This window comes from Aythya ferina (assembly GCF_964211825.1).
Source record: "Aythya ferina genome assembly, chromosome: 8".
Classification (NCBI taxonomy): Eukaryota; Metazoa; Chordata; class Aves; order Anseriformes; family Anatidae; genus Aythya; species Aythya ferina.
In genome coordinates, this window is record NC_140304.1 from 30,188,229 (window position 1) to 30,211,743 (window position 23,515).

Genomic DNA, 23,515 nt, shown 5'->3' on the forward strand with positions numbered 1-23,515 from the left:
TGTGCAAAAGTGCTGACACCAAGGCAGGGCACTCATGCTGCTGCTACAGGGATTCAGCTGTGCTTCAGCCAAGAGCACCTGGAGAGCTGTGTCTGGGCACTGCCACCAGGTTTTAGCTCCAGGGTGCTAATGCCGTGTGCTGTGAGGGTTTAGCAAAGGTTTTGTGATTACACTGCTCTGAGCAGTGCTTCCACAGCAGAATCAGCCTGGGTGCAAACAAACAGTCAGTATTTCTGAGCAGGAGAACCTAGTAAAACATTGCCCGTATTGATTTGTATTTTAATGCATAGAAATCCCCTCTCATTCATTGTTAATTGCAGGAAGCTGGCTATGGCTGCCAAAACCACAGCACCGATACTTTAAAGCCTGATGTAACTGAGCAAATAGATGTTTACAATAACCTACATATTGGAAAAAGTGGGTAGTAAGTTAACATTTTCCAATTCTATGTTTAGTTGTGTAAAATTAACAAATCCCCTCACTAAAACCCACAAAAAAAAAAAAATCAACTTCAGGGGCTAAATTTGACTTGGGTGCAAATCCAAAGCATCTCTCACACGCCAATCCTTTTATACAGGTATAACTGAAGTCTAATTTTGTCTCCTTTTGGAGTCACAACCTTGTATCCATAGAGATGGAAGTGGAATTGGGACTTTATCCTTTTAATAGCAAAGCTTTTTTATTTGCTACTAAGCATGCAGGGTGTCTTAACGTGGAGGGGCAGTGTGCAGGGGAGGAAAAAAAAGGGATTGAGAGGAGTCTGAATCTGGAAAGCAAGTTCTAGCAAATATAAGCAAGGATTTTACCAAATGTGGTCATCAATGACCTTTTTTTTTAAAAAAAAATAAATAAATGGAACTTGTAGCATCTGGAGAACCCTGTGGCATGGGGTCCCACTGCTTGCTTCCTCAAGCAGTTCTGTTTGCTGCCTGTAGTTCTCCTCTTTGTTTGAACTCTGTGAGCTGTGCTGGTGAAACAAAATGTGGCACAAGCTGAGATATTTCTTCTTCCCAGACGTCAGTCAGTCTGGACCTTTGCTCCTTGGCACATTGGGATTCCTGCTGGAAAATCAGTACAAATCCAGACTGGGAGCAGTCTCTCTGCTCTTAAAAGAGCAGACTGTGGTTCCCCCCATCACCCACAAAAGCACATAGGAGGATTGTATCTTCCTTATGTTCTTCCTGGTGATCCTCCAAGATGCTTGGTGTTTTCTGTAGGCCCTTGTTCAGAGTGGGGATTTAAAACCTGCAGTTTAGAGAGAAAGATTACTATTTGCCATTAAACGTACCATATATTTTGAACTGACCTATTGGCCCTTGTGAGTTAAATAGCTGCTAGATAATAATTAAAAAAAAAAACTGTGAAAGAAAGTCTGTCTTTCAGTTGTCTTCTTTCCTCAGATATTTTTGGTGTAGTTCTGTTTTCATCCCAGTAATCCAGGATTTTTGCATAAAGAACAGAAGCTGCAGCAATAACAATTGTGCTGGAAACATTCTTGGTCTGATGGGTAGTGCCAAAAAGCTACTGCTGGAAGTCTTGAAGAGAGTTCATTTAAATGATTTACACACAGTCTCCTGCCCTTATTTATTTTTTTTAAACTTCACATAAGCCCTGAAGAAAGTTTCTTATGAGTATAAGGTACATACAATAGCATATTCCTTGCTTATGTGTAAATGTGTTGGATATTCAGCGTGCTGGGTGGTCTGAGGAGTAGGAGGATTACACGAGAGAGCGCAGAAGACCCAGCACTTGCTTGCTAGAGCATATGGTGTTTCTGGTCTCTGGTATACATATCTGTGTCCATATTATTAGAGATACAGAATGCAGCAAGTCGTTCAGCATATGCTGGTGCTTATGAAGTCTTCCAGTGGTTAGAGACGGTACAGTCAGCTACAGAAAGCGTAATCCTCAGCCTCATAAAGAGAGGGAGATTCTTTATGCTTAGTGAGCTTCAAATCTTTCGTTTCAAGTGGTAGCTGCTCTATCACCTGTGTGCATGCAGCAACTGAACCCATAGGGAACATACACAGTAAATACTTGGTGTTGGGAAATCATGATAAGACATGGATGTGGTCTTCAGGCTTCGAAGTTGCATAATTGTTGCCTGTAGCCTGTCAATTACAACGCAGTAACTGACAAATGAGAAAGCTTTTAACAGTGTTTGCATAGTGGGGGAACCAAACAAACCAATTTTGCAATTTGTGACTGCTTAATTACGTGTTTGAAGGCCAGGTCCGCTGCAGACAGCAATACAGGTTTCATTATGTCCCACGGTGAAAGGTTTAACAGTCTTTTAAAAGGTTTTATAGCATCAAAAGTGCACGTAATATTTTGTTAACTGCTGGACACGATACATTGCATTCTGCTCTGTGCATGTGCTCAGCTGGCCCAAGCACAGTGAACTTCAGGGCCGTGTTGGAGGGTATCTGGGGAGCAGACAGGCTCCGGCCCCAGTTGCTCCCAGCGCATCTCCCAGCAGGTCCCTGTCCAGCAGCACGTGTCCTCTGTCAGCAGCTGGGTCTGCTGCAGCTGGCAGGAGGCGTTCCTGTCCCCTCCCAGCTGCAGGCTGCTGTCCCTGTCCCCTGTCCCTGCTGGGATTTCAGAGGGGAGAGGATGGAGCAGGAGAAGGTGGCTTTGCTTAGGCTGCTGTGGTGGTCAGAGGGGACCAAAAGTGCCATCTCAACACGGATTTTCTTTCCTCTCCTCTCCAGAGTCAATTGACAGCCAGTTGCTGTTCCATTCTTTATCCCCTTTTTTGTTCCAGGGAGGAAAAAAAAAAAGTGGAAAAGGAGCAGGAGGCTGAAAGCATGGTAATTAAAGAAGGATGTCTGCAGGGGACTTGTCATCGTGCTTGGCCTCTGCCTTCAGCAGCTGGCCCTGGGCATGCACTGCAGCCGTGTCTCAGCTGATGCTGTGTCAGATATGCAGACCCTGAGCCCCATTAACAGACCATCTTTGTGCACTGCTGCCATCCGAAAACCAGGCTAACTTTTGGATGTTTGTTCATTACGCCTGTTGCCCTGTTCTATTGCTTGCTCCTGCACATAGGAGTAGGTGCCTAAATGTCAGATTTGTGGGGCAGATTCATTGTAGAAAGAAGCAGGCAGCAAGAAACATAACTAAAGAAGCTGCTGTGTGCCATGACCGCCAGGTTGGAAAATACTGCTTTACAAAATAATTCCTGAGAGGTGCTGGACACCAGCCTCGGGATTTCCCTGTGCTGGAGTTGGTAGCTGGGCTTTGCATACCGGGCTGTGACCCTCCAGTGGCTGGCTTCACGCAGATCAGAGGTTGGGTTGGGACAGGAAAAGGGCAGGAGAGAGAAATTTGGAGGAGTTTACGGGGAAGGCTGGGGAAGATGCAGGCAAAGCTTTTCTCACTGCCACGGTGGCATCTGGTGACCCAAATGCTTACTGTCACAGGAGTGTCGCCGGGTACTGCTGGAGAGTAGTTACTGGCTGCGATGCCATCCAGTTAACTCTTGGAGCGCTTGTGTTGGCTGGGGGCTGGGAGGGGAGATCTTTTTCCTCGTGTTCCTGTTTCTTTTAGAGTCGCAGTACATGAGGGGAGAAAGAGATTAAATCAAGTTTAGTCCCGCAGCTAATGCAAATTGCGGGTTATGTACAGAAACGCGCAAAGCTGACTGCGATGCTGAAGCAATATGCTGACTAAAGCATAAGGAGCACTCCTGGATGATGTACAGCACGTGCCAAGTGCAAAATGGTTAAGATGCAACCTGCAGAAATTCAATTTTAAGTTACCAGAAAGAAAATCTTTCTTACTGGTCCTGAAACTAGAGGAAAATTTCCAATAGTAACCACCGAGACAGTTTTTACAGTGGAATTAAAGAAAAAAAAATAAAAATGAAATAACATTTGCCAATCTACAAATCCTGGGGCTCTGGATGTTTTCTCCTTCCTGAAGACGGCTTCCAGTTCTGGACTGCCCCGCAGGTGATCACATCTGCCCCAAGCAGAACAAGCAGCATTTGCCTTCCAGTCCGTGGTCCATCTCTGGGGCAGGCAGCCACCGAGGGGAGTTTATCAAATGGGCATCACCAGGCTGCTGTAGTGATAACGCCCAGATCCAGGGAGCTCCCCCAGCCCTCTGCTGCCTTGTACTCATCACATCTCACAGCCTCTGCTCCCAAAATGCTGGAAGAATCACTTGAGAAAGGACCCCGGTGTCCTTCTCAGAGAGCAATCTCCCAGGCTGTCCTTACTGTAAGCTGTTGTTTGCTGTAAAATGCTCCACTACTCTTTGCAGAGCTGAGCATAGTGAAAATGAGCAATAATGAGAAGTGATACAGATGATCTTCCTTCAAATTTATCAGTTCCTTTAAATTTTGATACAAAACTTCTTGTCTTTAACCTTTAACTCTTATTCTTACCTGGGAGAGGGGCAGAAGTTTTGAGGATTTTGAGGGTGGTGGTGGTGGTGCTGGTGTTTTTCTTTGTTTTTCATCCCCCGTCATTCTTTGCTGAGAGAGAAGGACAAAGGAGAAAACTGACAGAAAAGAATATTAGTCTGCAGCTTGTAAAGAGGGCAAGGACGTTGCAAGCAATGGAGATTAAAAAGGGAAAAGAAAAAAAAAAACTATAAAGAAGTACTTGACAGTCTCCTGCATTTACTGGAGTATGCTGCTCAGGCTAAAACAAACAAAAACAAACAAAGAGAAAAGAAACACCAGGACAAGAGGTAATGGGTGCTCAGCTGTTTGCTTTTAATATGAGCATGGCTTTTGCTTCCACTACACCCAGTGATGCTTTTATCATTCAAAACACACCTCACGGAGCTACTGGAAAACCAAGTGTAGTGGGTAGTATGCTTCTGAGGTTATGGTGTACATGGAAGATGTAAGCTCAAAATATTTTTACAATCAGTGACAATACTGCCTGCTAATTCATTATTACCCCATGCGTCTTATTCTTAGTCATAAATATTTTGTTTCTTAAAGTTGAAAGCAGCTCAGCCTTGGAGGCTAAGTTTTGTGCAAGTGGCTTAGCTGTTGTTGCTCTGACGTTTATTTCAGATGCACTAACCTACGTGCAGTCTGCAAAATCAATAAGTAAAACATAGAAACTTGGTTGGAGATCGGTGCGTGTATTTTCCAATTTTTCATGCAGGAAGCAGAGGGCTAATTTAAAAATCATGCAGCTAATTCGCAGAAGGGAGAGGGAGAAATTAGGTTTCGCTCTGTAGGCCTTGTTTTCAGGGACTGAAAAGCAAGGTCCAGGTTCAATGCATCATTCTAAAAGCACCGAACAAAATCCGTCTTTGTTCTTTAGTGAAACTTATCTGGAGAGGAGCTGCGCTGCTTCCTGTGAAATACAGCCCTGCAGATGTGCTTTGCTGGTCGTCCCTCTGCTTTTGCTTCCTTTGGTCAAGTAGTCAAGAATAGGCACTTTGTGCTGGAGTGAAAACGATGCTGCCTCCCCCGTTTGCCCTCTGCCGAGCCTGAGCCCTGCTCACCAAAGGGCCGTGCCTTCCTGCCAGGTACCCCGGTGTTTGTTTATTTGTAAGGCGTAACGGGAGATCCCTCGGCGAAACCAAAGCTCCCTCCTTCAAGCCTTGGCAAAGAGGCAGCAGGTTCCCAAGCAAGTGCAGACAAACCTGAACTGATGCTGGAAGTGCACGAACATAGGCAATGTGCAAGGGGAGGTGATGGCCCTGATAGTTTCGCTCTATGGAGCATATGGTCGGAGTTCGGGAGGAAGCTGGTCCTGCTTTTAATGGGTCAGATGTAAGAAGGTGAATTGTAGGAAATTAAGGCTTTAAGTGGCTGAGTTATAAAGCAGAATAGAAATTGATTTTGTAATAGTCCCTTGCATACTCCAAATATCCTTAAGTGCTTCGTGTTTTAAATAGAGCAGAGTAAATGCATAGCAAAATGAATTGCCTATTATGCACCAAATAGTTGATTTGTTACTAAATCTTAGAAAAGGACGGGTTTTACCAGTATCTTTTCTGTAGGTATTTATTTAGCATAAAAATCATCTTATGAAATTTTCCAGAAACCCCATGAACATTCATGGCCCGATTGTGTTAGGTGCAGTGTAAGTAGTTAGTAAGATCCCTACCCCAAATAATATGAGCTGCGGGAAGGCAGGGCTGAGAAGTGATGCAGTGCAGGAAGGGGAAGACAAGGGGATGTGTGCTAAAGAGCGGATGGGACGTGCAGATATCCCATCCCTTCATTTCCCAGGAACATACTCCTGGCTCATATTTGTGGAGTGACATTTTTTGATAAGTATTGTCTGGGTTAATCTCCTGTGGAATAATCTTTTGGATTATCCACTGGAGCCCAGGTCTTCCAGCAGAAGCACGGAGAAGCTCGAGCTAACGCTGCTTCCCTTTAGGAAGGCGATCACTATATCCTCAGGTGAAGCAGTTACTAGAAGGGACCTGATTCTGTTTTTGTGTGTGTTTTGTTTTTTTTTTTTTAGGCTACATTGAGGTGCTCTAGGCAAAACTATACCCACTCCTGACTGAGAGTGAATATAAGCACGGAGGTGCCGCTAGACATCTCTGCAAAAGCAGAGCGAGGGGCAAAGCAGCTCACTCTGGAAGGTGTTCAAATCCTGCATCTTTGGGAGCCTGACTCAGTATGAGCTGTACACAAACTTCTGAATACAAGACTGAGGCTGTGAGTTTATGTGTGAAAACAAATATATACAGTGTGTCATGTATTGGGAACCTGTTTGTGGCTGTGGGTAGCCTTAGGAGGACTAGTCTTACCTCAGTGCTTGCCGTGAGCTTCTCTGCAGTTATCAAAGCATGGCTGTTCTTTGACAGACATCACTGGAACCTGTCAACTTGCACGAGCCTGGTGAACCTTAAAAAGTAGTTCATGAAGATTAAAAAGCTGTAGAGGCTTTTTCCCATCCTTTGATGAATGGTTCTCCCCTCGCTTCCTACTGTTCCTACTTGTACGGTTGCAGTTCTCACTGCTTCCCTTTCAAGAGCCAGGATTTGCCCCGTTAATGGAAAGTGCCTGCAATTTGTAGGCTTTGCTTCTTTTCATATAAAGATAGTGCTATGCCATTTACGTGTGTTGAGTCCTCATGTTATGGTGACAAAAGCTCTGATCCAGGTAAGCACCCAAAAGCAAGGCTGTTTGACCCATCTGTAGGCAAATATGTGCCAAAACTGAGTGACAAAGCAGGTTTCAGCCAAGTCTGGCTGAGGATTTGGGGGAAGAAAAGAGGGGAAAGGAAGCGTGGTCCCCACTGACTCGTGCACAGCTAACTGACAGGTTCAGCTCTTGAATACTAAGGCCTAAGATTAATTTTTTTAGTTATTACTGGAGCAACATTTTGTGTAAACATTTACACATGGATATATTTATAGCTCTTTGCATTTTGTGCAGGCTTCCTTGGTATCTGCCTATCTACAGAGAGTTGGAATAATTTCATCCAGTGAAAAATAAACCCGTGCCATGACAGGTTTTGCATCACTTCAGGATTGTTGGGGGACACTGCAATGTCCTGGCTCGAGGTGGGAAGCAGGGAAGGTTGTGCAGGGGGGAGAGCACATCCCATACAATCTCCAGCACTGTCCCCAGGTATCTGATCTGGTCCCTGCTCAGCTGGGCATCGGGTTCCTTGCTGCTGGGCTGTGAGAAATCTGGGCTCTCTGACATGGGAATACTGCACGGGTCTGATTTTGACCCAGAGTCTCAGCAGAAAGCCAACAAGAACTGGATTCCCCATTTTACTTCCTGGTCTGAGCAGTATTTTTACCCCTGTATCCCTTCTCAGCAAACAGTTTTCTACTCTTACTCGAACACAACGAGCTATTCTTGAGCAACTTCGCCGGTTTGCCAAGAATAGGGCTTGAAATATGCTCTTACCTCATACACGTGGCTGTTTGTCTGTATTACCTCATGCAAACAAGAGCACTTCTTTCTTCTGCTTCTTATTGATCACAGCAGGTGACTTACACTGAAGGAGGAAACACCTGATTTATTAGTCCTCAGTCCCCCTTCCCGAGGACACAGCATCTGAAATAAATCGAATAAAGGGGCAGAGAATGTACTCAGACCCGGGCACAATTGTTTGTGTCTCATCCTTCCGATAAGAAAAAAAACTCTAAAGAAAATCTAAAGTGGCATTAGTGTGATGCTATAAATAAGCAAAATGCTGCACAGATAAGACTGTACCACATTTTCAGTTCTGGAAATGGCTTGCAAGCCATTAGGTGCAGGTTAAGATACGGAACCACAGATTTAGAAAGGGGGAAGGAAAGAAAAATTAGTGCTGAGGAGCAGAAGGAGAAAGCAATCACTGGCTCTGATTTCCAGGCTCTCCAGCCTGAGATGAACCAATTCCTTCAAGAAAGGCTGGGAGCCATCACTCTTATTTGGCGAGATGTTTTGTCTTGTTCATCTCTCTCAAAATCAGCCCCAAGGAAGCAGAAGCTGACTGCAGCTGTCTGCTGGGGCTTTTCTCAAGATGGGAGAGCCTCAGTGGCAAACCTGAGTCCTCTCCCTCTTTCTCTACAAAGCATCCAGCAGTGGCAAGGTAGGATGGTGAAGGACTAGACCGTCCTGCATTCAGCATTGCAGCGCTGATGCATAATGTCTTTGGAGCCAGCTATGCACAAGAAAGGCACCTTCTGCATCTCAGGAGTCGGGGAGGTGCAGCAGGACGTGGCCGAGCTTCTCCGTCCCTCTCCCACCTCCCAGCCCCGTTGATAAGACAGCAAAAACCTCCTGGAGTGAGAACTTGTTCCAGCCATTTGGTTTAAGAGCTGAATGGTAGAGCTCAGAAGACATGTTTTCCATTCATTTAAAAGAAAAAAAAAAAAAAAAAAAAGCTGCTTTCATTGCTTTCCACTGTCGTCCTCTGGAGCCTTGAGGGCCGTGTGTGTGTCACACCCTTACTTTGTTGGTCTTGCATTTATAGACTCTGTTTTTCACTCCCAGAGATTTATTGTCCCAGTGAAGAAACAGTCTGGATATGCCTCTGAAGTGGAAATGTAGCCATGTATTTGCTAAGAACAAGTTTGTGGTTTACCAGAATATTTCTGTTTCCTTCTGAGGTTTCCAGCTAATGAAGGGGAATTTATCCAGTACATTTATTGACATTAAAATAAGAGTTGCAGTCCATAAATAATCCCATTGTTGTTTTAGCTTGCAGTTTAAAACATTTTGTCAGCAGCATTGTCGTCTGCTGTGACTCAGCTTTGTGTTTTTCCTCGCAGTACCAGAGCAGCTCGCTGGTAACGCAGATGCACATTCCAGCCATTCCTACTGAGTAGGCTTCAAAGCCTGCTTTGAAACCATTCCTCAGCTTTTCAACACTGAGCACGGCTGATCCACGGCACAGAGTCAAGTTCACAGTCATTCCCTACCTTATGAAGGTAAAAGCATAGCGCCCTGAGTGATTTCTGGGTTCCTGTGAACTCCTGCCACTTCAGAGCTGGCCGAAGGCCTGTGAGGGACAGGTGACGTGGTGGCATAAGGGCCACCACCTCTGTTTTACCTGCAGGCATACAGGGGGCATAGCCAGAAGGGTCATGATTAGGCTGAACACAGGGTGCAAGTTATTTGTTAGTGCCTCCTGACTCCTGTAAAGGAGCCTTTGAGGACTGAATGTGCCTTCCCCTTAATGACGGATTCCTGTCAGAGAATTTCTATATAATCTTCTCTTTGCTAGCAGTGCACCGTATTTTGAATTAAATTTGATTTTCTAAATCTGAAGTAATAAATTTCCATTAGTTCTAAACTCATGAAAAACTATGTTTGATTAGCTGAAACTTCTTTATGGGACTATTTATTTTTTGATGAGCTATGACTTCTGTGGATATTTTTGGAAAGAGGTTAGGAAAAAAAAAGGACCTCACAAAGACAGACAAGTGTTGCAGACTCAATCTCTGAAATTCCTTTATATGATCAGTTAACAGAAAAAAAAAAAAAGAAAAGGATCTTATAATGATATCTTTTGAATAAACTATGTTCGGAGATTTGCCTTCCAGGATGTGATGCTCAGTGGCATGGATTACACAAGAGCGTACATTTATCTTAGCATCACTGAAGTGTTATCCTGCTGTAAGATGTTCAGTAATCCGAAGCCACTTTAATGCATTATATCAGGTTCACTTGTAAAATTTGCTTCCATGCAGCTCGGTCCTTCCCCACAGTTTTCCAGGTGTGCTGTTCAGCCTGCTGGCTGCCATTCAGCCCTATTGTCAAGAGGACAAGCCTGACACCTCAAGAGGTGAAGCGAAGGAATAGGCAGGTATTTAAATAGACATGTGAACCAGCAAACGAGGGTGGTTTTAATAGTAGAAGCATTTTAATCTTGTTCTCTAAACTGAAGAGGATTTACTTGTTCACGGACTAAAATTGCAAAGTAATGTGTGGAGATGTTGTTAGTACTGAGGGCACTGGAAATCCATGTGATTCAGTATATTTATTGTTTTAATTGTTCATATTTCCTCTGCTTTGAGGGATTTGGTCTTTGAGATTAATATGATGGTCGCTGCCACATCTGTCTTGGATTCCTTATTCCTCAAGAATAGCCCTAAGCAGACAGTGTTACAGCAGTCTCTCATTAGGAAGGAGTAGTCACAGCCTTTCATGTAGTTGTAGATGATAAAAGGCATTGATTTAGCACTGCTGCCTGTGAATCCAGCAGCACTGGTGGACTCAGCAGGTCCTATGAAAGAAAGCCATTTCCAGGCAGACTTTGGGCACTTGCCTATCACTCTTGATTAATACTAAAGTCTTCCTTTCTGCTGTGAGCCACTTGCAGCAACTGGTTATCAGAAACTGGAAGAATAAGTGAAAATCAGAGCATGGTTTCAGAGAGATAAATGCTTCCTGTGGCATATGACACTGCAGTCTTCGAATCCAAAGGTAGTTCTCAATCTGCTTTAGTCATTAAGGCATACTTCAGGCATTACTTCATGTGATGTTGAGTTTGTGGGTTTCTATAATACCTACAAACTCTACAGGAGGAGTGACAAGAAGTCTGCCTATGCCTGGACTAACAGTCTACCCGAGTCATCTGTGCAATAGGCATTGGTACTCAGCCTCCCAAGCTTGACCAAGCTATGGAAATGTGCTGAGCCTGATGAGTTTTGCTTGCTAGCCTCTCTCTTACAATACCCTGCAGACCTCTAAAATAGAAATTGTCTGTAGCAGTCCCACAGTTATTTGTGGTGTTTAGACTCTTCTGCATCCTTATTTCTCTTCCTTCTTTATCTACATGGAAGCAAACTTGCATAGAGAGACATGAAGTGTTGTTTCTCATAGCACCAGAGCACCTGAAATACATTTTAGTTCTAGTACATCAGGACATCTTAAATATAGGCAACGTATGCAGCTTTAGATGTTTCTGTATATGCATAGACAGTTGAGAATGAGGTTATGATTTGTGTGTTAGTACCAATTTAGCCACAGCTCAAGTAATGTCCTCCTGCAACAGCAGCCAGTGTCCATGGATCACCGAACACACCAAGTAAAGATAAAACCTAAAGTAGGGCTGAATGAGAATTAGTTTTCAGGTGACTCAACGGTTACTCTTAATGTGCGGTATCAGCCACTCATAGCAGTGGTTTTGGACCTGTAAAAACAGATGGCAAGAGACTAAGAAAATTAATGAAATGAGCTACTTTATTTTCTTTTATGATGGCATTACTTTGAAAGAATAGGGATGGAAGATTTGAAAGAATAGAATGGGGATAGGATGGTGAATGATTATGGCTACATTCAGCAATTGTGCCATCCCTTAGCAAAGGCTTGAATATTGACTCTCCTCTGGCATGTTGGGAATCTCGGTCCTGTTGAAAATTTACTTCCTTATTTCTAACTGGATTTTTCATAGGAGTCATACTGAGACTATTATATGACATGAAAGCACTGTCAAACAACTGTTAACTTTAAAAAGTTTTTAAATCAGAAAATATTAAATCAACTGTATATTATGTATAGAATGCAGTAGAAGAAAACCAAAATTCTGTATTTCTGAATAAGATTTTTTTCCAATTGGCTGGCACAGGGAGCAAGTTTGTCTTATATATGCCAATGTACAAATATGTCCATTAATAGTAGAGGGAGCAACTGCTCCAGAGCTCTGCCAGTGTTCATCAGACACAGTGACAGTAGCCACATCATTAATCTCATGGTATATTAGAAATAAAGTCACTGGAATGGAATGGTGTCAAAGGATAAATGTTTCCCCCTTTGAAAATAAACTTCTCAGTTTCACCTCATTGTGTTGTCTTTGTGTGTGTGTATGTGTGTGTCCCCTTTCCACCCTCCCTTCAATAAATCCTTTGGTTTCACCTGGCATTTAGGTAACAGTAGGAGACCGATATCCTATGTCAGAGCTCGTTCTGCAGTTATCAGTTTAGCATACCCTTAAATCCCCCCAATGCTGTGCCAAGACCAATCCTCTCCCGGAGAGGTTAAACATATGCATTACATATTGAAACAATGTAAGTAGCATGTAATTAGCGCTGTTTATGCAATCTCACTTTAAATTATACTTTAAAACCTACAATGTTTTTCAAGGCACTTAATGTTAGAGAGACTTAAATGAGCATTCATCTTGTCATTTTTAACTTTATTCATAAATAGCGCTCTAAATATATTTGAATGGGTTATTGCATTAGATCCCATGAACTGAAGCACGCGTTCTTGTGTTAGAGGATATAGTTCCTAGTGAAATATCCCTTAAAATGATGAAACCCATGAATATGGCAATTAAATTTCCAAACTGTCATCAACAATTTTAACAAAAGATGTTTGAACCGGGGAGGGAGGGTGTAGGGGGGACCTTTTTTCTGTCCTATTTTTCCCCCCCTTTTTTTCCTTTTTTTTTTTTTTTTTTTTTTTTTTTTAAAGTCTTGTTCCATAAGGATTATAGCTCCCCCGCTGTTTGGAAAAGATAATTTCACTTGTAACACTAATAACTTGAGCAGGGAGAAGGCTGGCTGGGTGAATGGAATGCACTTCACTGCACATCTTGGCTTCGCTAGAAATCGGAAACAGATGGTCCTTGCGGCTGGCTTCCCACTCGGGCCCGCTCAGTGCCAGCCTGTGGTCGTTGGCTGGTTGCTGCTGGCACTGTGTGACTTGAACATAGTAGGACAGTGGCAAAAGAAATCAAATCTTTTTCATTGAGCAGCAAACTGTAATGAAATTTGACAGATCTGACATTCTATACCCAACATCTAGTTAGAATATATTAACCTTTTAGTTTTCTTGAGCTCCGTTCCTACAAGTTATGAATCTTACTATTAGAGTTTTGCCGTGGCTCTGGAGATGGTAGAAAGCAGCATCTTCCGCATGCCCTCTAATGTCAGAGTTAAAATAATATATTTCAAATAATAAAGGAGAGACTGGGCTTCTAAACATTACCATTTTTTATGCAAAAATAGTTAGCAATACAAATAGCAGGTAGTTACTTTTGTTAATATTTCATTCTAGGAAGAAAAAGGAAAAGAGTAGTAAGGTGACATTCCAGCCTAATTTACCTGATAAGAATATTTTCTGGGTACATCCTGCACACTCGCCCCAGGGGGTGATGTTACATTTGATGGAGCTGCATCAAAACAGAATTTGTAGTTTAGATTAATACTTTTATTTTGATTTCTATAAAATTGTATTACTTAAATTTCTTAGATATTTCTGGGGCAGAAGTCCTTCATCCCCTCTGATAGCTCCTCCCAGGTATGAGAATAATGATTTTTTTCCAGATTTGTCCCTCCTCGCCCTTCTCAGGGGACCAGGCTGGCTGCCACAGGCCTTGCGGCCTCAGAGTGCACGCTCCTAGGGCTGGTACCTGTCTCAGCTGAAGGATGTGTTGAACTGTTGTGTTGATTTATGGCCACAGATTAGGAAATAGTTGGGCATATTTAGACTTCCAATAAATCTGGCTTATGTTTCTCTACATTTTGGGTTGATAGAGAAGAATTTTTACATTTTTCATAATGTTTGTGTGCCGTTCCTTCCCCTTAAGTCCTTTTATCTGCCCCTCCTTTTTTCTTTCAAACGTGAAGTCCCAGCCTTGTCCGTGATGTCAGGGTGTCCGTACTGGCAGACTGCTCTGTCAGGAGCAGGGTCTTGGTGCTTGCTTCAGATGAGGCAAAAGGGGGAGTGCAGATGGCAAGAAGAAATTCAGAGGAGCGAGAGGAATGCATACAGCTGAGCTACGGGGAAAATGCAGAGACCAAAGACAACTTTCCTGTGGAAGGGGAAAGGACTTCTTTCCCTGGGTTTGGCCACATCATCCAGCATGCCTGGGTCACCTTGAGTATCCCGTAGAAGCTTTACTGCTGCACTCATTTTGGCTGAGGAGCTCTTGAAGGTGCAGGCACAGCGGTCACGTGCTGCTTCTGTCCTTGTTTACGCCTTCAGCAACAGCAGATCCTCTTGATTGAAGCCAGGATTATAGGATTTCCAAAAGCTAGAACACACACTCATTGTCAGCAACTTTGCATAAGTTCAGAGGCTGTCCAAAAATCAACTGCCTGCTCTCACGTGGCACTTGAACTAATTGTCACTGCTTGAGATAAGGAAATCCTCTCCATAACTCATCTAAGTGCAGGCTTTCCAAGGAAAACGCCTCCCAAATTAGGAACAGATCTAATCGGCTGCAACCTTCCAAAAAGGTTCTAAGCTATTGCCACTGAAGAAATAAGGGGGGTAAAGGGAATCGAGAAAGCGCTAACGAGCAGTAGACACGGTGCAATTAATAGGAGTTCTAGCAGGGAGCCCCAGGATCCTAAAGATGTGCCTAGCGCTGGGAGCCGCACGCAGTTCTGCCGGGTTTCTTTTCCCGACGTGAACAGTAGAAGCCAACATTTGGAGAAAGCACCCGCTATGCCAACATTTCTAATGCTCTCATGCATTCAGTTTCCAGTAGACTGTAAAATGCCAGCTTGATATAGTCATCTGAATTAATACACTTTATTAGCCTTTTTTCGCATTCCGTCCTGGTTGCGTACACTTGATAGCAGCGATGACCTCACCCAGCGTGCCGCCGAGGGCAGATACGGAGGGGCACGCTCGTGCTGCGGGTGCTGCGGCAGGTAACTGCTCGACAATGAAGCGCATTTATTTTTGCATAGTTGGCCACTTCTCCAGTAGGAAGTCAGAAAGCAACTGGCAAGTACTTCAATTCAGTGCTTGAGGCCTAAAGCTGTCGGAAAACAAATCTCTTCCCCCGTAGCCCACAAACACAGACACCTAACTTATTTCCAAGTTGAAGTATCACTCGTATATTGCAAGCATTTTGATTTTGCAGCTGTGTCTGCACGAATGTCCACGCAGCACGAAAGCTTTTTCTTCCTTCGGAACAGATCTGATTTAGAAGCAAACATCTTTGTGGCTTATTAGTCGTTGGAAGGCATCGTTTTGTCCTAGTACTATTCACAGGGAGTGTTGTGCAGAATGCTGATTGACAAGAGTTAAATTCAAAACATGTAGCCATTTTCTGGTGTGTGGTTTTTTTCCTGATTGAAGGAAAACTACTTAGATGTTTGTTTCCAAAACGGCATCTGTCAGCAATCAAAGGGGAAAAATTGCATAAAACAAATGCAATTGTTTGGAGTAGCATTTCCTGGATCATGTTAAATGCTTGATTTGCTCCCCATTATGCTCACCAAATAATTTTATTTTCCACAATAATTGCAATATTTAACATGTTGTATTTAATCTTGTTTTAATGCTATTAACAACAGCCGCTTATGAAAGGAATAATTGCTCTATGGGTAAGAACCCACCATCCCCGGCATCAGAACGAACAATGGCAAAGTTAACTACACCTAATTGTGCTGAATTTAAAACACAGTTAACCAGCAGCGCTCCTCGTTGCTTTGCACATAGCTGCCGTCAGGAAGGAAATGGTTTCATGCTTCTGTCATTCATAAGCTGAAAAGTGTACGCTCTTCTGAAAAAATGTTTATCCAGTGTGCTTATAATTAATATTCCGATGTAAAGTAATCTATTGCCATAGGAAGACCTAAGTGCTCTCCAAGCAGTGGTTAATATAGCAATCAAGAGAAAGTTTGTCAGTGGATCTATAACTGCATCGGGCAGTGGAAAGCCATATAGACTGAGCAGAGATTTACCACAACTTGAGGGGAAAGATACGCAGCCCAACTAGCTATAAAATACTAAATAAATTATAAGCAGGGTGGGTAGGTTGTTTGTTTTGAGAGGCAGCAGCAAAAACAGCAGCATAAAATCGAACCTGACACCCATTCAAAGGCAGATCGTTACTTCGGGTTTTTACTTTATATTTTGTGTGATTATTTTCAGGGAGCTTTTTCAGGAAGCAGCAAGCCCCGCCGAGGACAGGTAGCGTTAGCGAAGCCCAAGTAACAGAAGACGATAAACGCTTTGGCCGGCCAGTGCAAGGACAGTTCCTGGCACAGCGTCCCTTTTTTTTTTTTTTCCTGGACTCTGACTAAAACTTAACACTTCCCATGCTAGTCCGACCCTTCACTGCAAGTAGCAGTGATACTGTACCTGCTATCCAGGGGAAAAAAAATAAAAATAAAAAAAGCAAACTGGGATGTGAAGTAGTCGTGCAGATCATGCACTGACATATTTTTTTGTGCAGTCCCAATCGATGGTTAGGGCTGGGGCAAAAACAAAGACTAACCCCTGCGTGTTACATCAGCACTTTGTATTTTATCCGAAGTCATTTGCTTATCTCGCACATCACAGAAATCTGAAAGTATTGCTGAGGCTGGATGAAAGTTAGTTCTGTCCTGTGTGAATGCCGGTTTTGTAATATTGTGCAGCCCGGAATTACAGTTCTGCTGCAGCCAAATAGTTAAACAATTGTTAGTACACAAAACAATCAAACGAGGAATTGTGCGCCCACAAGCTTCCCTTTTTGATGCAAGCAGAAATAGATATTGTTTAAAATAGAGGGGATATTTTTGATCCGTTTTCCTCCTGCATCCAAACGACAAAAAGATTCGCAGCGGATCGCTGTTTGTGAGCGAGCGACTTCCACCAGCCCCAGCTCGACAGACCCAGGCGATGTTCCTGGCGACTCTGGTGGCCAGTGCAGAAGTTCATTTTCCCGAGCACTTGAGGGACGGCGCTGCTGCACGGACTGAAGTGCCCTGTTGTGGGGTGGCGGTGCTCAGAGCTGAGCATCCGTCGCAGGGCGGCTTAAATGGGAAGCATTTGCTGCCTGTTTAATGCTCAGCTGTCCTAAAAGTAATACTTCTGTTTTGCAGTGCCCCAGCACAAGTGGGAAACAGAGGTTTATAATAAAATATACAATTATCTTTTACCTGTTTCTCCAGGAAAGGATCTTAGCATTGAACATTACCAGGATTTTGTAACTTTCCAAAAGTATTTAGTCTGGAGTTGTCATTTTTCCAAGCTCTCTGTCAGTTCTGCATTTAAATTATGAATGTTGTGGAGAATACCGATGCCCAGAGGAAGAAACAAACCTCTGTGAGGCTTTTGGCATTATTGCCTGATGGTATCAGGAAGGGTAACATTAAAAACAAGTTTTAAAAATATGGTGGCAAAAATATATTTAAAAAAAAAAAGACAAGAAGGGAATTGTTTGGCTCTTAGGGAGCACTTTAGCCATTTGAACCTTCATATGAAAAGTCATTCATTTAAAGAATAAGATCTGGTATCTAAAATCAAGAAGGAACAAAGAGCCAAAACTTTAACGTCTCTCTTATTTAAATTAAATAAATAAATAAATAAATAAAAGAGCATTTGATTCTTTCAGAAAGCGCCTCTCACTGAATCGAGAAATCAACTCAAGCAGTTTATACTTTTGTTTTGCTCTTGCATTGCTTAAATAATTACATGCACAGTTATGAAAGAAAGAAAAAGAAAAGAAAGGTGCAATTCTTTTTGCTCAGTCTATTTTTTTTTTTTTTTGCCCAGTCACGTACATGAGAAAAGTAGCTGCGATAAACAGATACTGAATCAGACTGAAAGTCTTTTTTTTAAAAAAAAAAAAAAAAAAAAGAGAAAAAAAAATCAAAACATTGCATGATAGTCTCTAAGCAGTTCCATCTGTCAAGCAGAAATTTTAGGCTAATAGCCTGTGGCGATCTCCCTCCGCAGTCCACTACCTGCCTTTGTCCTATTAAATCTCTTTATTCTTCTTAAAAAAAGGAAAACGGGGAAAGGAAAGAAAAACCTTGCAGACCAAAATCATCTGAGTGATGAAGCCCTAATTTTGACCGCCTCTCTTTGATGTTGAGCAGTGGGTTCTTATTTAAAAAAAAAAAAAAAAAAAAAAAAAAAAAGGAGTGAGTGAGAGAGAGGGAGAGGGGGAGAGAGAGGGAGAGAGAGAGAGGAGAAGACAGTGCTAGGAGCAGATGACTTTTCATCTCCACTTCACCTTGCCACTGGGTCTGTGAGAGATTGGTTCATTGTCAAGGAGATTTTTTTTTTTTACCCATGATTCCATATGGTATGGACCGGGCTACATGTTGCCCAACATGCCAGTGCAAATGTTTTCTCAATTAGGTGTCTTATCTCCCGTGAGTTAGCATCAGATGAAGCTTGCTGACAGCATAATGGCAGGGAAAACCTCCGACGGCTCCATCAAATGGCAGCTCTGCTACGACATCTCGGCCAGAACTTGGTGGATGGTGAGTTGGCAGCAGGGCTGCTTTTTTTTTTCTCCCTTTTCTACTTTCCCTCCCTCTTTGACAAAATGTCCCAGACCTCACATTTATCAAATTAACATTTGATTTTTTTCACACTCTTCAGTGGAGCAGCCTCACACTTGTCCCACTTGTGTGCTTTCCCCTGTGTAACAGGAGACCGTTAATGTGCACTACAGTTTCCACAGGGAAGCTTTCTCAATTCTCCTTAAGGAAGGAAAAAAAAAATAAAAAAAAAATACACAAACTATGCAAAGAAATAGTTTGCAAAAGCCTCGTGCAGAGTAACTTGTCTCGGTCGGCTGCCTGGCGCTCAGTTTGTTTTACTTTATCTGCTGCTTTCAAGCGTCCGTGTGCGTGATTTTTTACCATGCACTATTTTGTAAAGAGGGGAGGTGGAAAGTTCAGCCTGCTGCACTGCGAGCCGCTGACTGTAAAAGCCTGCAACGGTGCGGTCGTGGCGTGGTGTAAAAACCATCACGTGTGCGGGGAGCGCGGTTTGCGAGGTGCTGCCTTTCGCCGGAGCCCCCGATCTAACTTCTCCCTCCGCTTGTTTACGTGAGAGCAGGTTCCCGGGCTGCGCTGACCTGGAGCCATGTGTTACGGATCCCACCGAGCCTGGCTCGGGCTGCTTTGGGGCGCAATTAAAGTTTCCCTAAAGTCCCAACGTGCTCCGTAGAACGAGTTAACTAGCATGTCATGGTCAGCCGGGCCAGACAACCTTTGACATCTTGAATCTATAAGAGGTATAGTGAGTTGGGAGGATGCACAATAGCCCATTGTGGCAGAAGATGCAAGTCCTGTTGTGAGGAAGAGAGTCCTCAAATCATTACTGCCCTCGTTAGCGTGTTGTCCGTTAGGGATTAATTCGTTAGCAGCGCATTTTGAGTTTTCTGTAATTATTATTCTTGTGGCAAGCGTGAATTCTTCCAGTGAGAGGAAAAGTTTGCTGCCAGGACAATGAATGTATTATCCGCTCCTAACTGGACCGTGAACCTCAGCTCGTTTCACATAGATATCAGTTAAAAAAGGACTGGCGAGTGGAATTACAAAACAAGGCATGATCACTTTCATTGTATGATACGCTGAAACAAGTCGGGGGCTCTCCCTCCCCCTCGCCGCCCCGGACCAATTTTGGTATCATTTGGAAAGTTTAAGACCTCTGAGGACTTGAAAGACTTTTAAAAGTGAGATCCGGAAGGTTTTTATTCTGCAGCTTGGTGGTGGCCATTGTGTATATCATGTGGCTTGTATTTAAAGGTGTTTGGGCTCGGGTTTTTCAGTTTTGTTTTGTCTAAACTCTTAATTTTTTAACCGTCTATTAGAGGTTTGCCAGCGGTTGCCAGTGAAATGTAACATGCAGCTTTTGGTTAATGGGAATAGGGAAGGCTAACCACTTTACTTATAGTACTGATTTTCCAATTAGACTTTCTGCCAGGGGAAGTTGGAGGGGGAAGGGGTATTTGCATGCACATAAACTGTTGACTATTCATGTGACTTTTTTTTTAGCTGGTTAAACCCCTGTAAATAAGGCTATTGATTCTGAGTTATCATTTTCAAAGCAAAGTTGTCGACTGCCTGTTTTAACCACACAATTTATATCGTGCTGTGATTTTGCCTTATTCTAAGCCATTTGTGTATTTTATTACCACTCCTCTTTTATTGTCTATCGGCTGCTTTTATGATGAGGTATGTCAATGTTTATTATTTAATAAGTATCCTCAAATGCTATTAGGCAGTTATTGTCACCCTTTAGAAAGTATCCGAGGAAGTTTCATTTCAGTCACATTTATTTCACAGATGTTTTAGTACTGTGAATATAATATGTAAAAATGCTGGAAACATTTAGTAATGCACTTGCCTAAAAATAAACAGTTTTATAACCACACATGCTGTTGTTTAGATTAAACATTGCAGAAAGTTCTCCTTAAACTTGAACGTCACACCATTTATTTTCTAAGAGAACAAAAACCCCACTAAAATAGCCTTTTTTTTTTTTTTTTTGGTAGAAGTTGTGCTAGATGAAAGAGAGGTTATTTTTAGCTGAAATGAATAATTCAAGATCTTTACAATAGATGCGTTAATTGCAAATAATTTTCATACAAAGTTTCAATTATTGATGGAGCAATAAGCAGTTTTTCATACAGTCTGTGAATCTAAAATGCACAACAAAAAGTAGATATCTATCATTTTCTTTCACCCCCAAAACCTCACCGCATTTGCCACATTCTTTTAATCAAAAGTAAGCTAGAGAGCAGATCTTAATGTTTTAAAGACAAATAAAGCTTTTAAAATTACCTCATGCATCGTCTGGCTGCACAAAATCTCAGCTGCATAGTGCTAAACTTCGGTTTGGTACTGCCAGCATACAAAGAGATGAGTGAATACCCCTTGCACCCATATGGACTCAGCTGCCAGCACTGTGATATGCAATTTTGCTTTTTAATGAATCGTAAACAATTTGTGTGTCAAACGAGTGAGTTTGTTTGCTTTCTGGAGCAGGTTCTAAATCAGTTTTTAGCTAGAGCTGCGTACTGTACTGGAGTATTATGCCCAAATTTAAAGGTTCTGTGTCATTTTGATGAAAAGACCTGTTATAATGAAAGAAACGGCTTTATAAAAGGCTGGGTGTAGTAATCTCTCTTTCTTTCTTTCTCTCTCTCTCTCTCTCTCTCTCTCTCTGTCTCTCAACCTCACACTCTCCCTCTTTCACTCCAGTCTATAGCATGTTTATAGCTAGCTAGCTGAAGATAATGGAGATTGGTTGATTGCATGATTAGGAAAATGAATGGATTTTATCGTTGGGCAAAGCAGCTTGCATTTTTGAAAGGTGGCTTTAAAATGCAGAGTTCTAATTTTGACCTTATTTTCTTTCACTGATAATCTTTATTAATGCTCCTTTAATTCGTTTTTCCTCATCACAGTTAGTTTTGCTCACTAGCCAGCTGATGGGATGGTTAATATATTTTATCTTGCCAAAATAGCACGAGGTCAAGGTAAAAGAAGAACGTTATTCTTCTTTCTTGCAGACAGTTATTAATGTTTCAAACTATTTTGACGAACCCCACAGGATTTGTACATTTTAACAATAATTGCGTTTGTCACCACAGTTTTTAGGCAATCTTTTGATACCTATTCTATTTTTCTCGTGCTTTGCTTTAATCAAGTAAGTGCAGAAACAGTTATTTGGCTATATTGTAATATGACATTTGTGCAGAAAACTTCCCCAAAATGCTGTAAATGTGTGTGAGAAGGAATTACATATTTTACATAGATATAAAAGCAAATACTTCAACCAGCATAGCAGCCTGAAGGTATGATATGAACTGATTTGTTGAAAAAAGGACCATTATTTTGTCACTTTTTATTTAAATTTGATGCTGTCATACAGGCACTAAAGGGTTAGTTATAGAAAAGTTTCAGTACTCTGTCTTGCATTTGTAACAAATATGTGCAGCTGTGCTACTTGTATAAACATTTATTTCAAGCTGATTATTTTTTTAAATTATTTGCTCTAGCAAGCCTATATGATGTGACTATCATATATGTTTAATAAGGGATTGACTGCAAAATTCCTTTGCACGGGGTTATTGAAATACATACGTAGCAAAGTTACATACTAGAAGAAAATTCTCAATGACAATACAGAGCTGGAGACCCTGGGCCAAATTCTGCTCAGCATTTACGCTGCCGTCAGCCTGGAGTTGCTGCATTAAGCGGAGCAGAGCGACTCCAGGTTCACCTCCCTGAGTGACTGGGAGCCAACTTTGACCCAAAATTTGAGTATCTCAGTCCAAACAGCTTCAAGATCCAAACAGTTTCATTTGTGAAATATCTGGCAAAAAAAAAAAAAAAGGCTCATTAATAAAAAAGAAGCCATTTCAAATGACTCCATGTATGCGTTAACACGCAAACTGCTGGGTTTGAATATGACAGCTAAAGCAGATCCTTCAGACATTTGTCAGAATATTATTTTCTAGTTTTGTTATCCAACTGCCTATCCCTATTTCCGTGCATAGAACTTTATTTTCTTTAGATGCTGTAACTTAAAAGATAATTGAAGATACCAGGACCAGGCTTGAACTGGACATGTTGTTACTTTAAAGGTTTTTAACCCAACATCATTTTTTCACTGAAAACTTTTCTTTCACACCTCTGTGCTCCATTTTTAGAGGAATAGCGATTGCTCATGTCACTTGTCCAGTACAAAAAAATGAGAATTTCAAAGTGTTAGTAGCATTTCTGTCAATTAAGAACTAATGGAATGCTCACCATAAATCTCATTGCAAATCAGATTAAAAATAATGGCATGTCTAATAGATATTCAGTTCTGTCATATGGAAAGCTGATTGGCACTAGTAAAGCTAAAATAGTCCAGAAGCATGAAACACTCAAAATCAGTATTTCTCATTTAAATCACTGTACACATCCATACCTGCACACATGTACATACTCTCATGTATGTTTATCATGATAATCCCTTCGTGCTGTTGAATTGCTAGTGGCTTTGCTGATTTGTGCTCCCTGGTTATCACTTAGGGTGTATCAAGAAGCGTACGTGTATTAGAGATTAGACCTGCCTATATAGCAATAACAACGTGTGAACAAAGAGTAACATCACACCATGGACTTTCTTTGTTTTATCCAGCAATTTTTGTATATTCACGCACTGCTCACCCGTTGTGTAAATGTTTTTATTAAAATTATTCCTTCCCTGGCAGAGTTGCTAAATTCTGTATATAACTTAAGCAATTCAGTGCATCGTTCTGCACACTTCTACTACTTTATCGTGTCTTCGCTCTCTGTGAATATCCTCCTTTTGCCTACAAGCCTTTTCCCTAGCTGCTTTCCACTCTTTTTCCTTCACCTGTCCCGAATATTGCCATGAATGTTTCTAATTTAA

The 23,515-nt window shown here is 42.0% G+C and overlaps 2 long non-coding RNA genes across 4 annotated transcripts in view; one reads left to right on the forward strand and one right to left on the reverse strand.

The window, feature by feature from the left end:
* Positions 1-20,500, forward strand: part of LOC311440971 — a 63,431-nt gene extending 42,931 nt beyond the window's left edge. Inside the window, exons 3-4 of the long non-coding RNA XR_014695692.1 lie at positions 18,473-18,597; positions 19,181-20,500. This is a non-coding gene — a long non-coding RNA (uncharacterized lncRNA). The remainder of the gene's footprint in view (positions 1-18,472; positions 18,598-19,180) is intronic.
* LOC311440972 lies at positions 7-21,026 on the reverse strand. 3 transcript variants are annotated; one of them, XR_014695693.1, is made up of 7 exons: positions 20,911-21,026; positions 13,486-13,553; positions 7,853-8,002; positions 6,739-6,835; positions 4,391-4,480; positions 3,415-3,542; positions 7-1,245 (listed from the first exon to the last, which is right to left on the reverse strand). It is a non-coding gene; the product is annotated as an uncharacterized lncRNA (long non-coding RNA). The 3 variants fall into 3 exon arrangements; XR_014695694.1 differs by having other exon boundaries at positions 4,391-4,506; XR_014695695.1 differs by lacking the exon at positions 7-1,245 and having other exon boundaries at positions 2,774-3,542.
* Positions 21,027-23,515: the final 2,489 nt, after the last annotated feature.